The 27,806-nt window shown below is 37.5% G+C and overlaps 1 protein-coding gene across 2 annotated transcripts in view; it reads left to right on the forward strand.

Annotated features, from left to right (window-relative positions):
* The window catches only part of LOC126828262 (lysophosphatidic acid receptor 4), a 177,314-nt gene that overhangs the window by 101,808 nt on the left and 47,700 nt on the right, over positions 1–27,806 (forward strand). Inside the window, exons 3-4 of one of the 2 annotated variants that reach the window (XM_050557940.2) lie at positions 6,462–6,533; positions 6,764–6,835. The gene's annotated coding sequence lies outside the window, so the exon portion shown is untranslated. The remainder of the gene's footprint in view (positions 1–6,461; positions 6,534–6,763; positions 6,836–27,806) is intronic. The other variant, XM_050557944.2, reaches the window with a different exon arrangement.

A 27,806-nucleotide genomic window follows, 5' to 3' on the forward strand; every position in this document is an offset into this window, starting at 1 on the left:
TTTAGTGTATACTAGCGTGGAGTGTCTTCTAATAAGAGAACTAACATGGCAATTGGTGGTATGTGTCAAAACACAAACAGTACGTGAATTCATTCCGTACAATCTAGTTCCCACATTAGATAAAATATATATTGTGGGTCACAGTCGGTACACCGTTTAACCGACCCTTAGTAATGGAAAAATAGATCCGACTTTGTTTTGCTGAATTTGGCTTGATAATGGCAAAAGAATCACTTGAAACGTAGCATGTGATTTATTTTAAACAGTACAGGTATTCAGCGATTCTGTTGTTGTCGCCACACTTACATATTTGCATTGAACTTCAGTTTATCAATAACCCGCACTCCATATCAGGGAACATCAACGAATATTGTTGCCCCTGTTCAATTAAGCCTGAAGTGATCGACAATTGTTATCTTTTTGTTCAGCTAAACCGAAACATCTATTTGAATGAATATCAAATATTGTTTCATGAAGTCTTGTGTGTGTATATGTTGTGTTGTTATTTGAAGAACCTGAGTTGATGAACATTGAGGAGAAGATTACACCCTTGTACCTAATTAACTCGATTATATAATAACAGCTGATCCGAATAAGATAAACATTCACAGAATATAAAAAACTATGTTAAGTCGTTCTTGATTCATGATTATGAATCCTGAATGATGTAGATTGGGATATTTGTCACATAAGAAGGTTATTAGAGTCTGGAACATGGGAATCATCCTGTAACATATTAATTATGTGCCTTTGTCTGCGTTCTTAATGACATTCTGATCCTTCTTAATCCAGACTCTTTTAGCCTTACACGGACTTCAGCGCTTCGGTCGCATACTTATACACTCAATAAGGTAGCTAATACCAGATGTCTGAGCTTCATAAATGAATTCCAAGTATCTACAATCTCGAAAAAAAATCGGATTTTATTAGACATTGTTAACCCACTTGATTCGTTCAATGTACGCTTTACATAATAACAAGATGTGGATAATTAAAAGAGTCGGGAATAAAGCAGAAATGAAAAATAGAATTACAAACGATGAAGCATCGCATACTACTCGAATGTCAAAGCGGTACCACCATAAAACTTCCCAGTATATTAATTAATGGAGTCGTCATAGCAAAACATTTTTCAAGGGATTTAAAGTCGAGTGCCCTGAATCCGCCTGTTAGGGGGTTTATGGGAAGGGTGTGGGGGCTCTACCTGCGGTGTACTAGAGATGTCTGAAAAAACCCAATGTCATTTGGTGCATTCTCGCAACAAAATTACACGCTTAAGGCTAGTGCTCAGCCCCCTCCCCCCCTCCCTATAACCAGAGATCGTAAAAGATAATAGAGGACCAAGGCTGTAACGTTATTATTCAAGCGTATGAATAATCCAGAGAATCTTGATCTAACACTTGTAATACACTAAACTTATTGAATAAATATAAACTTCCAGTTTCCATATGGGTAAAATTGCGTTAAGTTAATAATGGTGTGTAAAATACAGACTTTTCACGTCATCGTCATGTAGTATTTGTTGTAAGGTCCATTTAAATCGGAGACATGCCACTAAATGTTATGTAAAATAGACACCTTCTCATAATATCACCACAGATTTTCTTTACAGCGTTACTAAATCCATTTTATTTCGTTGTTAAATTTACAAAATAAGCGGGAATGAAGAACTCCCGATCATCAAGTAATATTTTCCTTATTTTTCGGCACTCCGCTTCTGACTTTTCGCGTGAATCAAAGACACCTTGAAGAACCCTGTGGAAATTCATTAGCGTTGCTGCTTGTCACCGCAATTTTGTATTTAAAAGCCTGTCAAACACATTGCAGCTGTTTCTCATTTCGTTTTTCGAAATGCTCGTGTTCAGCCAAATCGAAATTGCGTGTCACTAATAGCAGTATGTTTGCCATTCATTGAAGGTTTGTAAACGTATTACATCAGAACGAATTGGGGATTCTCTTTGCAACTTTCTTGGTTTGGTGAAATTCTGTAAAAGCTTCAAACTGTTCTTGATAAAGTTCAAACTACTACTACAAATTAGTATTTTTGGTGACAGGTACGCATTTAATATCATAACTAGCCGTTTCGATTGGACCATTCATTCCCACTATTCTCTTATCTGGAGTGAATTTGAAGCAACAAACTAGAAGCAGTTCAGTATTCGCTTTTGTTGAAGAGTTTGTCATTCCGATAGAAGATACTATATTTAATTAAAGACCTTACAATATTTTACGACAAATTCCAAGTAACTAAAATATTCAAACGTAATTCATTTAGGCTATTCCTTTTCTAAACTTCATGTGTAAGGTAATAAGAAATATTCCTGTACAATAGACGGCATGGAACCAGCAAATCAAAGGCTGTCAGAAATGGTTAAATATCAAAATATCTTAAATCAGAGCACAAAATACTACCACTTAAGAAAAAGAAATAAACTTGATTAAGTATTTGAATAGCTATGTTAATTAAAATATTTTCATGTAATAGAATCATGTAATTCGAGATTTACGAATAATGACAAAATAAAGGTCTTCAAAATTCACGAATAATAAAGATATTGGTGTGAAAGTTAGGGTTACTGTCACTTTGATATTCCTGAGTTATATTCATAGCGCATTGTGTCAAACCAGTAATCCATACTGAGATAAAAAAAAAAGTAATATATTTTTATTCCCTTGAGTTGCTTAGAAGTTCTAGGAAATATTTGTTGGGATTGTAAATACATCCCAATGATGTGATTTCCAATGTATTTTAATTAATGCGAAGTTCACTTATTCTCTTGGACCTACTATAGTCATAAATCTATTTTAAAATTTACTTGATATTTATGTTGATGTAATTGGCTTTCAGGTAATAACAATGAGCCCTCTCGTGTATATATTTTGAACTGTTTCCGATGGTTTTTAGAATACGCTGACTGTCTCTGGTGTAAGTACCCGACGTAGCATCTCAGTAAATGCAACAATATTAATGTTAATTTACTACAGCGTTGCAGTCCAAGTTAAAGGTCCCCAAGAAATATCTTTCCTTCTAATCCAGTTAGTAAAATTAAAGTTCTAACGGATAATGTCTAGAAGTAGCACCAGGGTATAACAGTTCAAGATAATTCGATTAGCAACACCACTGAAATAAATTTAAGGCATTTCCTCCGACTAAATGCGAACTGAAACGAGGTATTCTCTTCGTCTCGACACAATAATGTGCCATGTGACACCTGCTCAACCAAAGATACAAGTGACATAATGTAGGTAATATAGCAAGGCAACGCGAGAATCCCCCATATCCTGTCTGACAACCACAGAAAATTAATTGTTTACTAATTCAAATACCAAAATAATAGAATATTATTAGATGCATTATTGGCATGAAGTTGCGATTCAGTCAGTGAGAATATATTTTAGGACTGTATTGTGGCATTGTTGTCTATGGGTCAGTCAATATAACTTTGGAATAGATAACCTCTTTGCACGGTTTAATTGTATAAATGAACACAGGACACAATTAACTCCTATATTTGGTTAACCCTGCAATAGTCCTTCCCTCCCCCCTTTTGCATGACGATTTTTGTTGAACTGTTTTGGTAGAATCGAAGGAAAGGGTATAGATTCACATTAACTGCAATGTGTTGGTGAATGTTCGTCATTTTGTGGCGGGCAGAAAACAGAGCAGACATATGCACGGTTACAAGTATGGTACTACTAGCGTATCTCAAGAGTTCCATGGTGACCCGTGTACATGCTTTTGATCTAGACATTGCCGCATGTTGCATTGCTGGTAAAAAGCGTTCAACTACTTCAAACAAACGAAAAGAGACGAGAATTATCATTCGACTCAATCGGGAAATTATTGGTGTACTTTGGCCAAATGTTATGACACCGTGTTATTGTTGATCTGCATTTACCAAGTAGAAGTCTAAGACCATCTAATGATTACCTTTCGTTAAATCTCTTTAAAGTGAAACGTGTATCATACGGCCACATATCTTTTCGTACACAAGCTCCAAAACTATGCAATAAAAGCTTTCTTTTTCTATTCACCCAATATAGTCAAAGTACAGCTATTTCAAGGAAACCCAGGTTATTTTACATGCCTCCACCTGATATTCGTTTAATTCTTATTATGCTGTTTTTTATGTGTCCATCTTCCTTATTTTTATTAATTTTAGATATTGTGTTACCATTTATTTGTACGTGGCTAGACCCCAAGCGCTTTGTGGATAAAAGCGCAATAATAAAAGTGACGGGTATCTTTAATGTTTAACGATATCATGTTCGGAACTGAAATGTGTTTTAACGTTTTAAATTTCTGCACTAATCGCCCGAAGTATAGACGGACATGCGCCGTGCATTGTGCTATCAGGATAATGTTTCCCTGCCAGTGGTGCCACGAACTAGTCTTATTTATGTTTCCAAACGACGGGGTATCTTTAAAATGCTGGCAATGGTATGCACGGGTTGTCCCATATGAAGATCTAGACACTTTTCCACATCATATCCTCCGTCCAACACCGGTGGCAAGACAAAACCAGACAGGAAAATCATGGAAAATACCGTGCTGATCCATAAAAGTACTTGACATCTTTTTTTTTCATCGGTTAATAACTACTTATATGACTTTTTTCATGTCAGAATAACATATTACTGACGTGCATTATTGCTTGGACCAGATCGATTTACACTTATTCTTTTTCTCATTAAGCGTATGTTTATATATAAAATAGTATTACAGAATTGTTGTGTATAGCCTGTAATATGTGTTCATACAAATAGTAAAGGTACTTATTAATTTAATAGGAGAATGACAGTTTCCTACAGTAATTGGTAATTTCCAAGACCTTGAATTTGATTGATGAAAGCAGAAGGCGTGTTCGATGATCTGGTCATTGACTGCTAATAGTACTATAAGCATGCAAATCCGTTAACTTTACACATACACAGCCATCGATTTCTTCAGATCAGCTTCACGCCTTTTTGTAAGAGCATTTTACACTTAGTTGGCTTTGTATTATTACAAAAGCTGGTATGTGGGTAGCTCTTGGTTTGCTACCGTTTGATAATTTAACAAACTGCTACTGAATACTTCAGCCTAAAGAAAAGGACTCGTGAGAATTCTGTTTTGCGGGTGATATGATTGCACTAGCAAGCGCAGCATCTTTCTTCTGATTTCCAGTATCTAACAGTTTGGAAAGCATTCATGTGTAGGTGTCTTGAAGGACATGAGCGTTTGACAATTATATGACAAAGTTCCCGTGGACATCTACTTATAAGGTGCAATTTATGACCGAAGTTGCTCGGCATCACTGGATCATAAACTTTGTGATAGACATAATTGTATTGTCTGTAAACCTTGTATTATCTGGCGTATATTATTTATTCGGGTATTACTCAGGTATTGCCTTATGTATGTTATTGTTTATTCCACAAGTGTGTCTTTGGATAAAATTCACAAATTGATTCAATATCGTTTTTTTTACTGGAATTCTAAATTTTGATACCTAATCGAATAAATGTACATTAAATTAAAACTGACAATTCAGTTCACTTTCATTGATTATTTTTATGTCTTCTGTTATTTCAACAAAGTAGAAGAACGCTGCCAATCTTTTAAATATACAAATTTGTTAGATTGGGTTGCGAAAGTATGAGTATGCGACATATACTTTTCGAATAAATTAATGTCATACTTTTAGTTTTAATATTAAAGTTTGTTTCTGAGACTTGAAATAAAATATACAAATTTGTTAGATTGGGTTACGAAAGTATAAGTATGCGACACATACTTTTCGAATAAATTAATGTCATACTTTTAGTTTTAATATTAAAGTTTGTTTCTGAGACTTTTGAAATAAAACGCGTATTTAAGTACACGTTCGTTTCTCTGTTCATAGAGCGGCTTCACTAAATGTGCAGTATTCCTCGCTCATATGGACTAGATTAATCATGTATTTTTTTGCTTTGTGATGGCTTGGTCTAAAGAATGGCGTGGTGTTAATACTAATGTCAATCACTGTATGGCATGTATAATTTTAGGATTTCCACTTAGTTGAGTTTAATCACTGAGAATTTGAGAAAAACTTGTTATACTAAATGTGATAATGACTATAACTTTAGATATTCTTCTTTTAATAGGTGTCGATAATGTATAACGTATTCTCAGATTTCACCGATTTCCATTTCCTTCTCTAAACTTTCAACAACAATCGATTCGAACAACATTTATGCAAGTGGAGGGAAATTGTTCATGCATATTAAAAGCTCATTTTACTTACAAAATCAAATTATTATTTATCTAAGCATTCATAATATTGATAGTTGTTAACAAAGAAAGCGTATATGTCGTCTTGGGTTTTAGATCTTGACAGGGCATTGGGTAAATTAGATGGTCGATTTTACTTTCACCAGGTATGTTAACAGAAATATATATCTTAATATTATACTAATACAGAATGTACGAATCATTTCAGATTGTATTGCGGGGTATTGCCAAGAGATTCAACTAGTTTCGAGATTTCTGGATTCAAATGCTGTTTGTAAAGGTAAGGAGCCGATATTAAAAGCTCATTTTACTTACAAAATCAAATTATTATTTATCTAAGCATTCATAATATTGATAGTTGTTAACAAAGAAAGCGTATATGTCGTCTTGGGTTTTAGATCTTGACAGGGCATTGGGTAAATTAGATGGTCGATTTTACTTTCACCAGGTATGTTAACAGAAATATATATCTTAATATTATACTAATACAGAATGTACGAATCATTTCAGATTGTATTGCGGGGTATTGCCAAGAGATTCAACTAGTTTCGAGATTTCTGGATTCAAATGCTGTTTGTAAAGGTAAGGAGCCGATATGATTTTATTTTTGATAACACGCCTGTTTATTTATTGCCTGTCTGTCCGGTACACAAATAGAGTGCCCTACACAGCTAGAGGTTGAAATTACTTCGGTGAATGTTCAACCTCACCGCACGTAACTTTATCTATGCATCTATCAAATAATGTTGTTCAGTAGAATTTATAACTCTGAAGATCGCGCTGTAGGAAAAAATAGAATACGAGTAATAATTTTCTTCGTTGAAGTAAGTCTCGCTACCAATCCGCTGTACGTGCTTCTACAAGCAGTCTACAGGGAGTATTTTAGTAAACCCATGCGTGAGATTTACGCGACACTTGGCGTCCTTTCATCACCGTAGAAGATCGCATACTGGCCGTTGAGACTTTTGGTCCTGCACATCAAAATTTTTCACCCGGTTTCTTGCACCTGCAGCGGGCTATACCAAATCCTACGAACCGTGCGTGTCAAAACACGTACGGCGGGTTGTGAGCTAAGCTTTACAGCACTCCTGATATTTTTGGTTGGCATTTGGTTCTCTAGCAGTCTGTAATGCTTCGTATGTAAGTATCGATAACCCAGGTCTGTCAATGAGCCGGTGAATGGTGAGCGGACTGGTACGCAGCTTAAGCCTAGGGGTAATCGACGGGGAAGTTTTAGTAAATGCGTGTGCTCGGCACCGTAGAAGATCACAGACTGGCCGTAGAGACTTTTGCTCCTGCGCAAGCACATTCTACGGGTCTTCCGAAAAATCACGAACGCAAGCAGTACGTACGCGGTCCTTACTCCTGTTGTACGCCTGCATCAGGTCAGGAGCAGTAAGACAACGTCAGACAAACGGTCTTTGTACGGGTGACGTGCATTAGATCTACTACAAACGTAGTCATGACTTATTATCATTGCGGCCCGCAATTCAGAAGTACATCTGACTTACTACCACTGTGTGTGGCGTACAATCAGTGCACAAAACCTATACGATGTACTTGGAAGATTGTCGAGCATGTATGACTTCAGAAGAACAAATACAGCTGTCACCATACCGACACGACCAGGGCCCATTTAAAAGTTTTATTGGCCGTGAAAACTTCCAGAATTTGACTTTGGATAACACGATATCACGCTTACACTTGTATAACCAAAATAGAACAGAATTAACGTATTTATATTTATAATCGTGTCAGTATCATTAACAGTCCAAATAAACATTCAAAGTCGATCTAAAGACAAACGAACCTTCACTGTCACCCGCAACCGTTCTGCTATGTAATTTTCGTGCTTTAGGTGGTGGTGGTGGGAATACGTCAACAATGCAAATCAAAAGTGGTCAATGATCATAATGGTAGTTAAATTTCCCCAGATTTCAAAGCACGGATTTCAGATTTTCAAAGCGCGGATTTTTTATCCAGAGGCACGTTCGTGCCTGTAGGCAAGTTAAAACGGGCCTGGCCGGACACGACTAAGGTTGTCGAACTGTTACAGGCATCTAATAGAAGCGGAGGAAAGGCACGAGGTCATAATGCCCCTGCTAATACAGCATGTTGACGTCATTTCTGTCAGTATCACAATCTATTCTAAGAGCAAGAGAGGGAGTCGAGAGGAGATTCTGTGGCGTACATGCGGATAACTCCTGATATTTTGCAGAGTTCTTGCTGCGTGTGACACCCCGCATTTTCAAGGGTCCTAGAAGCCGTCGTCCACTTCAGCCCTGACTGTTTTTACCGGAGGTGTGTCGTGCTATATACGGGAAATACAGAGATGAACTATCAAACATTCATTAGACATAATTATGACTCGAAGTAGCAGCTAAGTTATTCCACACGCTGAAACTATTTCTTATAGAGACTTTTGGCAAGCGGAAGTTTTCCCATCCGTATCACGTATCGTATCCGTGTTACGTTGCGTCAATATAGTTTTAGAGTTTTGGCAGATTTTCGCGTCGCGTCCGTATGCGCCGATGAGCTGAGCTTAATTGTATTACAGCATGATGGCAGATATCTACCAAGATCACCATCAGTACTAGTCAAGTGTCTAGTCTACAATTTCCCGGAGGGAGTGAAGTCGCTGGACAGTCACTGAGCGCTGAGAAAAAAAATAATCTTCGACTTAGACTCGACAGCAATTTTTGGTTTCACTAATGTATCATTTCAGAAAGTTTATATCCCTTTACCATAATAGAATAAAATCATTTACAGATTTGCAAGGTCCCGCCTCCCTAAATTTAGCACATAGATCAATCAGCATGCAGACAGACAGGAAAAGTATGAAAATTCCGCGAAAAACCCATAAAAATTAATGATCAAATTCCAGTCTTTAACATGGTTAAAATCACATCAAATATACACCTTCGTGTTCTAGTAAACACCTAGATTCATAAAAAAAAAGTAGTACGTAACATTTCAGTGTCTAAAAGTAGCAAAAAAGACGACAATGTTGTAATACGGAACTTTTCCGTATGAACGCTGTTCGATACGTGCTGCCGTATCCATGTGCCGTATCACGTATGGGAAATACACACACGTTGATGATGTCACACGCAAAATCCATACGGATATGCGATAACGACCAGTAATTTACCCTTGCCAAAAGTCTCTAATTTAAGTAAACCTGTGCCTGAGACTTACGCTTCACTTGCGAGTGTTCGGCACCGTTGAAGATCGCAGACCGGCCGTAGAGACTTTTTGTCCTGCACATACAAAATTTTCACCCGGTTTCTTGCAGCTTGTATACGACCTACAACGCCCTCTCACCCGTGCATTTCAAAACACCTACGACGGGTTGTGAGCTAGGGTAAATATCGATGTATTTGGTTTTAGGTCTATTATCCCACCCCCACCCCCACGTGGGACTATTAAAATGGGTTCGTCTGTCTGTCTATCCATCACATTTTTTGGGACTCAATAACTCTTCTTCTAATTGAGCTAGAATGTTCAAACTTGGTGTAGTTGTTTATTAGGTCGATGCCTTGATGGGGTTCGAAGATGAGCAGTTTCTGCTGAGGGTAAGCAGAGCGATGAGCAATTTGATTGGTCGAGACACAATAGCTCTCCTTCTAATTGAGGTAGAATGGTCGAACTTGGTGTAGGCGTTCATTAGGTGAATGCCTTGATGGAGTTAGATGATGAACATTGACTGCTTACGGTAAGCATAGATAAGTAATTTGATTGGTTGATGCTTTTGGATGCGATAACTTTGTTATATTTATCTAAGAGCTATGAAACTCCGAGTGTAGATTAATTATATCATTAAAATGACTAAGTTCGTTGATGACAATTATCTGCTTAGCCCAGTGGTTCTCAACCTATTTTTGCCAACGGCACACCTTGGAACACTTGAAAAAATAGCGGCACAGCTGGCTAAATAATAGTCAGACGTCATACAACGGTAGACAGAGACTAGTCACAGACATATATAATAACTCAAACTAAATGCAGAAAAACACAGCTATGAACTTATCAGTAGACACCAATGAATACTCAATTGTTTTTTCACATTTTCTTAGTGTGCCGTTCAAAATTTCGCGGCACACTAAGGAAGATCTCGTCTCACACCTGTGTGCCGAGGCACACTTGTTGAAAATCACTGGCATGGGCTAAGGAGCGATAAGCAATTTAATTGGTGAAGACTTTGTAACATAACAACTTTGCTTTTAATTGAGGTAAAATGTTTATTTAAACTTGATGTAGATGTTCATTGGGTGAATGCCTTGACCGAGTTCAATGATTAACATTTCCCGCTAAAGCTAAGCAGAGCTAAGCAATTTCTTTGACTTCCGTTAAAGCTAAGCAGAGCTATTGATTCTATCTGATAGAGAGTGATGAAACTTAGTGTATAGTTTTGAAAAAGATAAACATGCAATTAATTAATATGTCATCTATTTATTTCGGGACTTAGGCGGGGGGGGGGGGGCATCAGCCTCACTGGCTGCTTGTTAATAATTGTTGGGCCCTCTTGACACATGACGTAACAAATCAACACAATACACCCGTTCGGTAATTAGATGTTGATCCCCTTTTTTGTCTGTTCTACAAAATGTCTTCTGACTTATTTCGCAACAATGCCATACGAGAAATGTTAAGGGACCACAGTATTAAACCTAAATGTTGTTTTTTTAAAACTGTCAATGATTGCATACGTCACCTGGATAACAACCATTACATTTACGCACCTCAGAGGTATTTAAAGTTTCGTGCATTAACCAGTCATATTGCTAATTAATAAGAAAGGGATTCATTTGGGAACACAGTCATGTAATACGACACGTATTTCTGGTATCTCGGTAATAGTAATTTAAAAGGGGGGAAAGGGTCGTGCGGTGGAGTGGTCTAATTGAAAATTGATACCCTGAAACACCCAATAACAAAATTTAAAGGCATCATAGTAATATAACAAGCGCAGAATCTCTGAATCCGAATGGGTCGCTCTCAAGTCGTGACTGTGGCAAACACTGCTTCTGCTACAGCTAAAACCTGGGACTTAAGGTAACCCTCTGAAATTTATTTGGCAATTATATCGAAACAATAAAACGACTTCATATTGATCAGTAATTCCGGGTTCTAGGAATGTAGAAATGTGGGTCTTTACATTTGATTATCTTTAAAGTATTTAACACTTCGATGCTATAATGTGATAACATTAAATCACATAGAATTATGTATGTATGCCAGGTAGCAGTGCGTATCAATTATGGTTGGAAGTTTTGTGTCTGGTATAAAGATTATTATAAGAAGATTATGTTCTTCACTTTATGACCTTTGAAATGTACAGATCTTTTCTAGATTTATATCCGTTGTTATCCTGCGAGCCAAAAGAATTTTACTGTTTTCCCGAGTTATAGCCTTTGACTTTATATCATCTTTATGGGTGTCCAATAATTATAATTACAAATTTCCATCTTTTAAAATATAAATTCGTTGTTGTCAATGGTGATAAGTTATTCATCAAATTTCAAGCGTTTGTCAATAATACCTCCTGCGTTATTGCCCTTGATTACAGTAGAAGCTGGAGGTTTTAGACTTTCGCATGCACTGTTTAGAGAAGTTTGATAAGAAGAAAAAAACTTACCCTCCACCAAAATGTTTTTGTAAATACTATTGATTATTTTACGGTTTGTGAAAATTATTTGTAGAGCGATGACTGCTAGGTGATAGCATTAGTCTCCCAGCTAGCATGTAAAGTAGTCGTTTTATGGTCCATTCACGTCACAATATCGTCCAAAGTGATGATTCCCATGTCCCACCGTATTTACGCCTAGATCACTAATTGTGGACTATTAAAATATTCCAGGAATTATTTCACTCGTCGGAACTGGTATTAATCCACTGGGCCATCGCTTTGTTTTATCGAAAACATTATAGTTTCACCAGATACTTTGACCCATATACCACATAAAAGCTGTTGATTGGCCCGTGTTTTTATTTCCTGTCAACCTATCGCTGTTCCGAATTCATGAACGTCGAAACCAAAATAAGGTTTATTACTTGATTACAAATTTCTACACAGAACGCATGACTTACTAACGTCATTGGCATGAGTTTTATTTTAAGGTTTACGTGACTGGACATGTGATTTAGTTAATATTTCTGATACTGGGTTGCAGTCTGATCAAAACTGTCGTTTGCACTTGCAAGACAGGAAAACAGATAACTGGTGGCATAGGAAAACATAATGATAAGGATGTTTAACGGAGGATGAAACTATAACTATTTTACTCCTATGAAATGAATTGCGAATGACAATTGTTGTGGTTAACATGATTATATGTATTCCATTTTTATACGTCCGTCTACAAATTGTTTGTGGACTACACGTCAACTTCAAGTATAGGTTTATCTCCCAAAGGTCTCGGCTCCTTTAGAAATTGGCATGGATCGGACCGTAACTTCATGGATTATGACCCCTTATTGTACGAAAAATGACGTTTTTAGCTTGTGGGTACTCTAGAGATCACAATTTTTATCCGATTTTGATGAAACTTGAAATAACTCAAAGATCTCTGTTCCTTTCAACATTCACACATTTCTTGGATTATGGCCCCTGATTTTACTAAAAAACGGGTTTTAGCTTTTGGACCCTCTGAGGTCACCATTTTTATCTGATTGTATTAACGTTCGAAAATATCACCGTGACGCTGTGCACTGTTTAGAGAAGTTTGATAAGAAAAAAAAACTTACCCCCCACCCCAACAATATTGATTATTTTACGGTTTGTGAAAATTATATGCAGAGCGATGACTGCCTGGGATTACAGCTATCTTGTAAAGTAGTCATTTTATGGTCCATCCACGTCATGCTGCTATCACAATATATACTATTCAAAAAAAGTAGGGGATATTTGATTTTTAAGTGTTATTAAAGTCACCTAATGAAACTGACGAAGAAACAAATGACAAAATGAAATGAAGTTCACATTCATCGATTTAGTCCAAATGATCGTTAGACTAAGTAAGGCACAGACTGACCATTATAAGGGTAAAATGATACCCGGGGTCAAACAGCAAAGTTACCACAGCATCACAACCAAGTCAGTAACGGGTAAATCCTCCTCTGTTTGCCAAACAAGCATTGATCCGACGTGGCATACTCCTAATGAGACGTCTAAGGTCATTTTAGTCCAGATTGTCCCATTCCTGTTGCAACGCAGCAGCAAGTTCTTGGACATTGGCAGGAAGTTGTTGACGTTGACGTAACCTCTGTCCAAGCATGTCCCAGACATGCTCGATGGGGGAGAGGTCGGGACTCAGTGCTGGCCAAGGTAATGTGGTGATGTTCTGTTGTTGGAGGTAACCTGTAACGATCCTGGCCCTGTGACATCTTGCGTTGTCATCTTGGAGGATGAAACGGCGGCCATGACGTCGTGCGAACGGCACAACATGGACTGCCAAGATGTTGTCCCGGTAGTACTGGCCTGTAACACGCCCTGCAACAACATGTAAAGCCGTTCTTCCAGCAACAGTGATGCCTCCCCACACCATAACAGAACCACCCCCAAATCGATCATGTCTGATGACGTTAACGTCTTGGAAGCGCTCGTTTCGACGACGCCACACCCTCCTACGTCTGTCCAAAAAATCAACAGTGAACCTTGACTCATCTGAAAACATCACATTGCTCCAGCGTCGATTATCCCAGTGTTGACGATCCCTACACCAACGACGTCTTGCCTGAATGTGATGATCTCTCAAACAAGGGATCACGCGAGGACGTCGGGCGCGAAGGTGACCCCTATGCAGTCGATTCCGAATCGTCTGGCCACTCACTCTCACACCAGTGTCTGTTTGAAGACGAGCGCTGATCTGATTTGCTGTGATGACACGATTTCTCAAGGCCAAGGTACGGATAAATCGATCCTGGGCTTGAGTTGTCGCCCTTGGTCGACCTGAGCGTGGTCTGTCCTGTGTTGTGCCGATCTGTAGCATGCCAAGGGCACGTAACCTTTCATTTTGGGTAAGCCGACGCATATCAAAATTTGTTTTCTGGTCACTAAAACAATTAAACTGATGTTTCCACCCTGGAATTCAATGCCACAATGACTGTAACATACAAAGTCAGAGTAGTGCAAATCTTGGGTTGGACCCCCATGATGATCCCAAGCATCACCTGCATTCCATGCGGTAGCTATTGGTGCGTTTGGGCGTCACATGTAACTGGAAATGTTTCTTCTGTTAGGTTCTATAGTGACTTTTTTCGTAGTCATTTGCATATTTTAGTATTATGCCCCCAAAATCATATATCCCCTACTTTTTTTGAATAGTATATCAAAGTGATGATTCCCATATCCTACCGTATTGTCCCTTAGATCACTAATTGTTGACTATTAAAATATTATTTCACTCCTTGGAACTGGTATTGGTCCACATGGCCTTCGCTTTGTTTTATCGAAAAAAAAATGTTCACCAGACACGTTGACACATAATATACCACATTAAAGCTGTTGATTGGCCTGTGTTTTATTGCCTGTCAATCTATCGCTGTTCCGAATTCATGAACTTCGAAACCAAAATAAGGTTTATCACTTGATTACAAATTACACTGAACGCATGGCTTACTATTGCATTTTTATACGCCCACTATAGTGACGCTAGAGTTCAAATTTCCTGAAAATCGGACAGAAACATCCCGACAAAATGGGCCGCTCCAGGTACGCAAATAGTGTAAAAGTATGTAATACCAAAGTTGTGGACCCTCTAGAGGTTACAATGTTTTTTCTTATCAAACTTGAAATATATGCTTATAACTCAAAGATCTTGGTTCCTGTCGATGTTCGCTCATATCTTCATGGATTATGGCAATTGATTGTTCCAAAAAATCGCATTTTAAGCTTGTGGAACCTCTAGAGGTCACAATTTTTTTATCCGATCTACAAAACCGTTCAAATATACCACATATACCCGACAAAGTGACAACTCCTAGTACGCAAATAGTGTACAAGTATGTAATACCAAGGTTGTTGGCCCTTTAGCGGTAACAATTTTTATCCAATTTTGATGAAACTTAAAATATATGTTTATATCCCAAAGGTCTCAGTTCCTGTCGATATTCACGCGTGTCAGACCGAAACTTCCTTGATTATGGCACCTGATTGTACGAAAAATCTCTTTTCGGTTTAGCTTCTTCTCTGTCCATCTCTTGCCAAATATGGGCGTATCTTGCATGGCAACCGCTGCATGTATTCAGTATCGTGATACCTCGTTAAATGATGATAACTTTCTTGTTTTCCTTATGTCGGGACGGTGGGTGCGACGTATTTAAATTAAATATACCTCCCTCCCTTCCCCAGTTTGGATAAATGAGACATATCCATCAATATACCAGCGATATTTTCCAGTTTGTCACTTTTGAAAGGTTTCTTATTGCATCTAGACTTTAACGCTAACCTAATCCCCTTTTGTAAATGTAATAGGATAATTTATTGCTTATTAATCATTATCCAGCGAGTATATTTGCTAATCCGGAAAGTATTTATTTATTTCATACTTCGTATTTTTATCAAATACAAATATTGGGTAAAGCAATGCAGGATTTACTTAATCTGAATTAAGTGGGTTTGTGGTGTTTTTGTTTTCGAAAATTTCATCTTAGATTCCCTTATCTTCCTATGTGGTACTGCATTCCATGAGATTTTTGATAGAGTGGGTTTTGTTTTCAAAAATTCTTCTTAGCTCTCCGGGTGGTACTACATTCCAAAATCTTATGAAATGTGGTACCATTCAGGGAGATAAGGACGTCTTATAAGCCATTTTGGAAAAAGGTTTTAAAAAATTATAAGACAGATATCGTGTGGAACTCTTGAGGTGAAAAACACCGCAGATATAAAATCTTATAGAATATACCTTCCTCGCATCTTACAAGATGATAGGATAAACCATTCCAGCAAAAAAAGAGAACTTTTCCAAACCTTACCATGTCTTAGCATTGGTAAGCAAATAATCGCAGGTTTAGTATTAATGATCAAATACCTGTAAGGTAAATATTAATCAGAAAATACTCGTAAGATAATTAAAATAATTATATCATTATCTATTGACGATTTTAGTTATGTACTGATGTAGTCTGGAAACCTTGATTCACCCACACTCGCCAAAATCATGAATTAAATGAATGTCAAACATGTATTTTGTTTTTATATTTAAAAAATAAATCGACTAAATTCTCGTGTTTTATTCAAAATTATTTAGGTGAATGTCGGTGTTCTCGTAGCATACAAGAAATAATCGGTGATTTAAGTGCTTGGAATGATATTAAATACGGTTTATTGTAAGTCATTACATTAAGTAGGTCAATTTCATTCACTGTTTTAACTTGAGGATAATTTAATGGATCAATAAACAACGTAGGTTTTACGATAACAAATCTCATCTCTAAAATGGGGCTGTTGTTAACTTTGTTGACTTTCCGTAAGGATACATTCTGCCTTAGATTGATTTTTTACACATGAATTTGTGTTTTAAGGAATAGACATTCATTGCTATAGGGTATGTAGCAATATGTTTCCATGGGGTTTCTTTTATCCAGAGGCAAGTGCTGCAACAATCAACAAAGGTTTAAATCGCATAGTTAAACCACCATTATTATGAACCATTTACAAATCCAAGAACATAACAACATAGTATTAATCTTTCAACATCATTGTAAATGGAATAAACACACATATATATGTATATATATCATAGTAAAGTATCAAAACTAGTAAATTGCCTTCGCACTCTTTAACATATCGATTGAATACACAATATACTATTCTTTTATTTTTCCACATTTTGATATGCTGATATCATCTGGGATGGGTGCAGCGATTACTTAGCAAACAAACTAGAATCCCTACAATTAGATGCACTACGCCTTACTCTATGGGTGCAGCGATTACTTAGCAAACAAACTAGAATCCCTACAATTAGATGCACTACGCCTTACTCTATGGAGAGACTGGGTTTGTTTTACTCTCGGAATGTCCACGACGTCATAAATTAAAATTGATGTATAAAATAATTAACAATCTCGCACCATTATATCTCCCTGGCCTGTTAAAACCTTCCACTACTCCTAGTAATTATACCCTTAGAAACAAAGATAGAAGTAAATCATGTGCAGAACCAAAATTTTCTCCAAGTCTGTCATCCCTTCGGCTACCCAATAGATTTATCAAAAATATTTAAATCTCCATAAAATAATTCTTAAGTCATTTTCAGCCCTGCACACCGTACAATCATCGTATATCCTCGCCTCCCCCAGAGGGGTTTTGAGATTTGGAGGCATTACATGACTGTACAACCACTAAGAATAAATTTCTACATCTATATATATATATATTTGTCTGTCTGTCCGGGGTTGGCGGCTACACTAGGTCTGCCCCGAGTCTGAAATTTGGGGTATTGGCGTAGCTCGGACCGGGGAGTAACATAGGCCAGGTGGCGTTAGTCTACCACTTCCGGTTTCGGAGTTATGACCCCCGAGCGAAGCCGGTCTGTTCGGGGTTGGCGGCTACACTAGGTCTGCCCCGAGTCTGAAATTTGGGGTATAGGGTAGCTCGGACCGGGGAGTAACATAGGCCAGGTGGCGTTAGTCTACCACTTCCGGTTTCGGAGTTATGACCCCGAGCGAAGCCGGGTATCCTGCTAGTATTAAAATATTTATAAAAATGTCTCTGTATTATCCATTACATTTATATGTAACCACTATGTTCTGTATTTATGTAATTATATATTTATACTGTGTACATGTATTTAAATCAGAGGGAGGGGTTACACATAGGCATAGTCTGTTCCCTAATCCGAATTCAGATATCTACTGAATAAAAATATTTATATAACATACTCCTTCTTGGTGGTATTAACAAAACTTTGATATGAAACTGTAATCAACCGTATGGCCATTTTCATAACAATGTTCAATTAGTTGTCTCTGAATGATCACGGGTGGTTAAGGCTTGTCTAGTTATCTTTCTCCCTCTTTTCTCTCAGATTATTTGTCTGCGTTTATTTACCTTTATATCAATGAAAATTTTTGATTTTCTTTTTGTTGCAAAACTTTGAAACGAGTTGATTGAATGTTAGTATATTATCCGGGTTACATATTAAGTTCGTGTGATTCCGTTATTTTCTTTGTTTACCCGAATTGGTGCTCTTCATTTCCGGAATTATTTAGCTTAAACGTTAAACTATTGATTGGAAGTTGACACACCGATGTATATAGCAGAATAACAAATCTAGTTTTGACCGTGGCCCTAACAATTATGTTACCCGCGGAATGTTTTAGGATTATAATTTGAGAAATGGCATTTGATAGAATTTATTCATCCTATACATATTTGGATTATATAAAGAACATAATGTATTCACAGTATCAACCTCCTAATGTCTTGTCCGCAAATTTGTCTTATCGGTTTGGTTTTGTGTGTAGTGTGGTTCTCCTGCACTTACTAGAAGCATGCATTGCAAAATTTGTTGGGGACAAATATTGCTCCGGCAGCAATACTATCAGAAAGCTTATTAGCATCGTACTGGGTGAAGGTACATTTTGGTTACTGTTATGGCGGAGATTTTACATGTCCCGAAACTGTGCATGTTGCATATAAAGATACATTCCCACAAAATTATTTATCGGCTGGTTATTTCCAATAAAAGGAGAGGGGTTCACTTCTCCGCGGGTGCACTAGTCCGCTGCTATGAAAAATACTATAAATATGGGTATGAAAAACAGCAGTTACGGTGGCGGATTGGTATCATGTCGTGATGTCGCCCTTCATAAGGCGACAACCCGACATCTTAACCCGACACCACGACAATACGACATTTTTACCCGGCACCACGACATTAAAAATGTAATCTCGCGTAAAAATGTCGTATTGTCTTGTTAAAATGTCGGGTTGTCGGCCATCCTCCTCTCAATATGCAGTTTGATTATGTACACTGATCCTGGTGTTGGTCGAGTAAGTTCCCAGGGATTTTGCAGCAAGGTTTCTCCCTTTCAGTAGTGCAGGACGAAGGGCCTGGCGAAGAACAGTGTCTAGTTGTTTAGATGGGACAAAACCACAAGTCCTTGTGTACACATTTGCGTGCACATAAAAGAACCATTCATAGTTGGAATTTGATGGAGAAATGCCACTGTCCCTAGAAAATTTCCTTCATAGCACTATCTTCAATAGTCCGATTGGCGCAGAAAAGTAGGAAAATGAAATGAAATGAAATGGAGTTTAACGTCCTAATGTGCTACCCCGGGTGTGCTAATGAAGACGGGCATGCGCTATACAGTGTACTATGAAGGAAACTTTTCCCATATAGCAGCGCTACCAGCCTACTCTTATATTGAGTGCAATCAATTCTTGGGGAAATGGTTACACACCACTGTCAGTGTGGGTGCTATGCGTATATACATACCATTGTCAGGGTTGGTGCATTACATTGCATTGTCGGTCCGGGTTGGGTGATTTATTGTTAGTGTAGGTGCGTTCGTATTATTGTCACCTTCGTTACGGGTGTGCGTTTACATGTGATCATCAATCGTAAAAGTGGCGGACTAGTGTATCCGTGGACTAGTGAGCATTCTCTAATAAAAGTATGGCATTTTTGGTATGTATGGAAAGTAGAGAGACCAATATTAGCAAAAGAATACTAGATTGCCTGAAAAACACCCATGGAGCGCGCACAGGACAAAAATGAGGTGGTGTCACTAATTGTCAGCTCGGCGACGAGGTCTGTCTGCTCGAGTGACGTCAAAGATTGCACGCGTAGATTGTCTGGCCTCTTCTTGTTAGGGAGCGCTTAATGGATGTTGATAAACTTGATAGTGAGCGGACGTGGAAACGATGAGAGACTTACACATACAGATTCTGTGACTAAACTCCACGGTTATACTGGAAAAAGTGAAACCGAGGGAAGAAATTCGATGTAAAAAAAAGATCGGGATTTGTATTCCATGGAGAATTTTGTCCCGAGAGTTATCTCACATTATGAAACGTCACTTTAAAGGCGTTCGGGTTATAATAACCTCAGACCGGGTCATTATGTAGAATATAGACGCTGTATGCTGTTATAACCTATGAAGATCTCAGGAATTTGTCGATATAGGTTTATAGGGGTGAAGATTTGCATCTATCCGTGCAATTATTCTAAATGTAATGAAACTTAGGCAAGCATGGACTGGGATTTGGGTTATGAAGACCCACGTCCAAGTATCAACGGAAAATAGTTCATGAAATAAGTTAAAAACCATAATATACATTTTAGATCTCCGTCTTTGACAATCAATAGTGGATATAAGTGGTATATTTCTGATAGCGAAATGGGTGGCCGAATGGTTATCGCGTGCGCATTTGATCGTAAGGTCTGCCATTTAGTCAAGTGGCGTGGTTTGGATTCTCCGCTGGGATGTGACAAGAAGTAGGGTCGCCTGTCCAACCTCGTGGCGCTAGCGACTTATTGAAATAAAATTGAACCATGTGTTATTCCCGAAACAACGGTTGCTAAGTGGGTAAGACGCGGGCTCGCTAGCCTGAAGGTCGGGTCTTCGATCCTCCTTACATTAGCCGAGAAAGTTCATTTTCCGGCCTGGTTCCCCCTTGTCAGTGATGCAGGGCGGTGGGCCTGACAAGGACAGCTGTCTAGTTGTTCGGATGGGACGAAAAACCGAGATCCAGTGTACACATTGGCGTACACGTAAAAGATCCCTTGATAGTTGGAATTCGATATGAGTAAGCCGTAGTGCCGCTGTCCGGGCAAAATTTCAATCGTATAACACTGTATCGCTTATGCACGTCATCATTCAACCTGTGCAGGACTCAATTGGTTAATTAAATGTCAGGTAGTACATTGCCAAGAAATGTCCGTAGATTGTGATCCTTATATATTTCTTCTTGGTTTAGTCTAGCGTTGATATTGTAGCGGCGTATAACGCGTTCTTCGAGAATTTGCGGAAGTAAAAATATCTTTAAACGCAAAATTCTCAATAGATCATCACATTATGCATGGAAATAGGTTAATCTGTAGTGAAGAGTGGACCACTCAAATAGTTACGGAATAATTTGTCTACATTTTCCAAGTGACGTTTAATCACGTGTGTGTTCTAATTATTGCTTGGTGGCCATTTTCGTAGCCGTTAGATTTGACCAAATCATGAGTTTATGATGTAAGGTTTGACCTTTATTGCAATAAGAATTAGTTTAATGTTTGTTAAGCTATGTGCATTAGAATCTGCGGTTAGTTTAACTGACCAGAAACGTTTTTGTTATTAAATGATTAGAAAATTTGCGCAGAGGAAGTGAAGTGAATGAATATTTTCGCCACGATATTTTGAGAAATAGACTGTCGGAAATGGTCGTCGAGATAAATAGATCTGACCAGATACTGCCTGGCGTCAGATCACTAGGGATGTGTCAAACGAACGGAGTGGGTAAATCAAATGAATATTCTTGCCGCGTTGAACCCACACTCAAACACTTTAAGGATCGTAAGAGCACTTCTCAAGTTTACGTGTTGTTGTTTATAGTAGGTTCAGAGTAGTATGAGTTCGGTAAGAAATCACTCGGACAAAAAAACCTTGAGGATCGTAAGAAGCACTTCTCAAGTTTACGTGTTTTTGTTTATAGTAGATTTACAGCAGCGTGGGTGCGGTAAGATATCACTTGGACATGCAAGTTTATGACTGAGTGGGAATGTGGATTGAATCACCGTAGAAGGTATTGGTTACCGAAACATATAAATATTTTTATTTTTTTTATTTTTGTAAATTTATTGTGGCATTTAATTCTTGAGACTAAGCTAAAATTGTGAGATTGGTTGTCTAACAATTGTTCCTTCAATATTTTTTTTCTTTATTTATTAAAAAAAATCCAATTATTTTCTGTGCTTGTTACCAGAAATTATTTATAAACTATTGCAATAATGAATTCTTTTGACCCGGAAAAAGGAAATACGACCCGAATTGCTAAAGGTAAAAGACGAGTGGTGCCCCGAACAGTTAATTACTTTGCTCTGCTATAGTTCTAAAAATAGAGAACAAAATACACTTTCCGGCATGTTCAATCTATAAATCAATTTCCGTTTTTATTTTCTGATTTTATGTTGTGCAGCTTGATCAGTTTACATCTGTAGTTAAAGCTGACCTTTTCTACTAATGTTAATTTTTATTTTTCGATTAAAACGACCTGCTCGCGTCTGTCTCTTCTTAGAATGGAGGAAACTTTATTTTCATCGCATTTGTTATTGTATGATAAAATGGTCAAAATGGTATATTTCATTGGATTTGTTTTTAGGGATGATAACCTGTCTTTGAAAATTTTACGTCCATAGATCAAGCCAGTGCTGGGATTTGACCGACCGAATTTGTGTTTGACTGTCGTCACAGAAAAGTGAAACTGAAATAAGTAAACAAGCCGACTTCCATTGGAACTTGCTCCATCACAAATCAAACTGACAAATTTGATAACCCATACCAAAACTTATGTTGACCTAAAGCAATGAGATGTAGCACACGAAGTTTTTTTGTTAATAATTTGGTGCTGCTAAAGTTCCCGGTGGTACTGTTCATATTGATCGTAAATCGTTTCTGATATTGTTCATCCTTAAGATTAAATAATTAAACTATGTAAGTGTCTATAAATACCGCCAATAACTTTTGGTGCTCGAACACAATTACGAGGTACAGGTTCCGAAAAAATCCACATATAACAATTTCTCTAAAATATATTTACAGTTATTGAGGCAAAAAAGAAGTGTTTGAATATTCCATAATTGAAAGTGTCGCCGATTATTCATGTAAGAGTAAACATCAGAAATTAATAGGGCCTAAATGATCCCAAAGGTCACATTAACTTATTCAGCAGAGTTCCCACGAGTACCTGCAAAATATTGACGTGACTGTCATTTGGGTTTACAAACATTTTTTCCCAAAAAAATCCCGCTGTATGTTGAATGACGGGGCGGTATGTCGTTGCATGTTGATGAGCAACGCAAAAACAAATCGTTAGAACAGCAACAACACAAAGAGCTTTCAGTTTTGTTCAATTTTATTTTTATCAAGTGATTTAACCTAATCGAATGGAACATGTAAAGACCTCGAATAAATGTACGGATATAAAAGGCTTAATGACACTCTGGAGTGAAAGTTCCTCTCCCTGCCCTAAATCCATTACCAAAACCCTGGTTATAGTTGTTATCTTTGCCAGATAATTGGATTTACATTATATTATATAACACAACTGCATCATTATTTCTAGAAGCTTACAGCAAAATTGAACACGAAATGATTTTCGCTATCAGATTAGATGAAACTTGATTTAATTCTTCCTGAATTGTCAAACTAACCATCAAGAGAGCAAGTGGGCTTAATCACCCATCAATGTTTGAGTACTATCGATACATTAATTATTTATTGGGATATCTCATTTGATTGAGGATACACAACCATAGCTACATAACTGATTAATGTCTACATTTTACCCTTTAACGTGCCCCACTCTCCACTCATGGAACTAAATAAGCTTCACGCAATCAACCATCAAGGGTTGGGACACATCTGTTTTAAGTTGTTCATTTACAGAGCCTGGAAGCCCATACAACTTCCATGTGAACATCTCGAGTTTAAAAGAAAAATTGGCGGCCGACAAGTATGGCATAAACTCAGCGGACTGAAGAGAAAAAAAACGATAAGACCATAAACTGACAATGTAAAAAAAAAACATGAACATTTGCCCAAGTGGGTAGGGTTGTTATATGATTACGCAGTAACATTTAGATTTACAAGCCTACTGTTGAATAATAAATGCGATTTCTAAATATGTGAATTGTTTAGCACTTTAAATGTTAATTTAAATAAAAGGGTATAATACAAAATGTCAGTTTTGTCGTTTGTCATAACAATATACAGTTGTTTTTTGATATTGCCTTAGTGTTGACACCTTGAAAATATTAGATATTGCACTTGGAATACTGGCTTTAACACTTTTTAGACAAATTCTTAAAAGGTTTTGTTGTTGAAATAATGCTTTTGTTTTGTTAAAAGCTATTGTCCTTTTTTGTGGGGTGGGGTTAGTGGTGGTCTGTATTGTTTTGTGTCCATCTGGTTTTCTGAAACGTTAAACGATACATGGTCTCTTCTGGTGGCGTTCCTTTTTTATAACGATGTTCGGTTTAATAACCTTATTTTTGGCATAGTGATCTTGAGGTTCATGCCTAATATGGGGTTATTATCCTGAGGACTGTTCATCTACAACAGGAATAGCATCTGGTAAGATCTTGTTTCTAAGTTAAGATGTTAGATAATGTGCATAAATAGCCCCAATTTGTGTAATAATTCCGTCACATTTCCTTCGATTATTGAGGATTTTTGAATGTGCGGAACGGAAAAGTGACTAACACCTAAAAGCCTTTTGAATATATACATCGATCACTTTGATTTATTTTTTAAAATGAAATTGCTAGTATTACATCTTTGGTCTATGGGATATAAAGGCCAACACAATAGCGGCCACACTTCTCAGACTACCCCCATGTCTCATAAGCGCTAACTCTGTATATTACAGCTATATATTTAGGCCTCAAATGTTATATAACTTATTAATTAGACATTTATTCACATGGCATGACCATAATCAACTTTCAAGACCATCGGATGATCGCGATTTTCAATGGATTGCAACACGATCGCCATTAATAATTTAATTTAAAAATGCATAATTGAGACTTTGTTTATTATCATAACAATGGTGCTTGGGTATTGAGAGTTCGGGAGTGTATTGTGCAAAGCTTGATAACTTCGCTCAGAAGCGGGTAATTTGATTGAAATCTTACATATATTTATTTACATTTCTTTATTTTTGAACTACTATAGCAAGAACATCCATCACACCAAACAAATTCAAATAAGTTCGAAAAAGCGCCCTACCCCGTCCTAGAAAACCGTAAAACTGGTCGTAATCGGGGTAGAATGTGTAAAAAAAATATATATTACGATCTTAGTTCGTTCATAAACAATCCTCGATACGTTCATCTCGTCTGTACCTCGTCTTTAGTTCATATCAATTTTAGATCGGGTAAATTTGTCATTTCCAAGTTCGTCCGTAGTAAGAGTAAACTCGTTTGTAACTAGTTCTAGCTCGTTCCAAATACGTCCTCAGCCGGCCGTTCAGGGGGCAGTTCAGCACGTCCTCATCTCGTTCTTAGTGCATTCGAATGCGCTCCTATTGTGTGTGCAATCCCTGCCTGACTCAAGGGCTATAAAAAAAACAGCGCGTTCTAGCCATTCTTCTCCATCCCGTTCAACGCTTCAAGCTGTACAGATCAAGACATTCAAATATAGTTTCATCATGCCTCCAAAGAGAAGTGCCAGAAGCCCTGACCGTGGTAAAACAGCCACCAGTACTGTCCGAAGATCCACAAGCCCCAGCTCCTCTGAATGCCAACCAGATCAGGCCCAATATGCCAAGCGTCCCGCTGGACACTGGATCTTCACACTCTGCAATGACAACCTTTTCCAGAAAGTAGTGAGAACTAGTTTGGTGTGATGGGGGCTTTATCGTAATCTTACATAATGCATCTTTAACATGATAGGGATCTACTAGTCTTGTATTCGATAATGATGTTATTTCTGGGCCTTATTCAATTGTTTATGTAAATCTATGCACAATATGTTTTCATGCAGATATAACTTGATATTATTCATATCATGAGATACATTCAGTTTTGTTTAAAATGATTAAAACATATACCAAGAAGTTCTTGCTGCTGCGTAGCGCTGACCCTAGACGTATATTTAGTGATTCAACAACTTTAATTGTGTATGGAAAAGTCTAATTTGGTTAACCTACTCCTCTACAACTATCTAAATTTCCATGGCACTTAAATACATTCTCTAAAGTTCACGCTATTCCATGCCAACTATAAAATGATTGAATTGACTGATAGTGTGCGTGTATCTCTGATACTTGGAGATGTTCATAAGAAAAGATTCCTTTCACTTCACAGAAAACTGACATTTCTACGGTACCTATTTTTGCCGAGAACGCTTGGGGCCATAAATATTCGCTTTGATCCGGTTCTAAATATTGTGCAGGCGTCCATCGCTAGTTACTTGAAAGTAAACCATTATTCAGTTGAGCTATGAGCTTCCTTGATGAAATCGTCAACTTACTGTTGTGAGTAGCGTTAATCTTTTATGTGAGGGGTGTTTTTTTAGTGGTTTAATTATATCCTTGTTCTGCAAGGAACTCCTTTGAAAATTACTAAAATGGAATTTCTGCCTTAAAGTATATTAACAATGGCATAAAGAAAAGTGGGATTTGTGCAGTTTCCAATGAGTGCCAGGTATAACCAGGTGGATATTATGGGTTGCAGAGTTCTGTAAGAGAATGGAATCAAATATGTTGGATATGGCATTCTATGCGGGAGGTGGGTTGGGGTAAGTTAACGTGTTATGTGTATTAATTCACATGCCGTCATACTTCCCAAATGCACGCGGAACTGGATTTGAAGTCCATCTGAACAACTAAATGTTGTTCCTTGCCATACCCTCATCCCTGCACCACTTGCAACGGAAAGCCACACATACAAATTATCGGCCAACACCTGGATCGAACCCGGAGTATTCCATTTACAGCCTGGCTCCAAGAAGCTAAACCGTTTTGATGTATGTGACATTGCTCTTAAAGATTCATTATGCCGGATTTAGATAAAGAGCTGGCCGCCCTTGCTCAAATAGTTTAAAAATAGATAATGAAGAATGAATATATTGAATATATTATTCAAATTATTTTATTCTGAGCGATGTTGGGTGAAGTTTGGACAAGACAGTCTCGATTGCCAATTGCCATTACAACGATAATAAACAAAGTCTCGATTGCCCATTAATTATTTAATGACGTTAGGGCTATAATCTATTAAATATCTCGGTCATCCAGTGTTTTAGAGAATTTATTTTACCGGCTGACTATGCGAATAAATGTCCAATTAATAATTTGAAGCCAAAAAGCAAAGGCCTGAAATGGGCAGATTTAGCTTTTACTAAACACATCTATTAATTTCGATTGGTGACAGGACAAGATTATTTACCGATTTTTGTACGCCAACATTTTCATGTGGACATATTATGCCATCGCCCCTGTCCGTCCGCCCACCCACAATTTGTTTGTGGGCACTCTACAGGTACTAAAAATCACTTTTTTAGCTTGTGGATACTCTAGAGGTCACAATTTTCATCTGACGTCACGTAGTAACCAAGACGGCCGCTTTTAAATTTTCCCTTTAAAATTATGATTGTTTACCTGCATTATACCAGATATTTCTTCGTTTTATGGATTAATCGATGACGTATGTGATCCTGATGTGAAACTCCTTTTTCAATATTGTTTACCTGATGTGACAGTAGCTATCTGACTTTTGAATACTTAAGGACTTTATATATATAGTCCTTGTTCCTGACAAAATGGTGGACTAAAGTCTAACATTGAAAATGCGTCTGAACTTAACAGTTGAAAGTCACTTTTCGTGAC

This window comes from Patella vulgata, chromosome 7 (assembly GCF_932274485.2).
Source record: "Patella vulgata chromosome 7, xgPatVulg1.2, whole genome shotgun sequence".
NCBI classification, from domain to species: Eukaryota; Metazoa; Mollusca; class Gastropoda; family Patellidae; genus Patella; species Patella vulgata.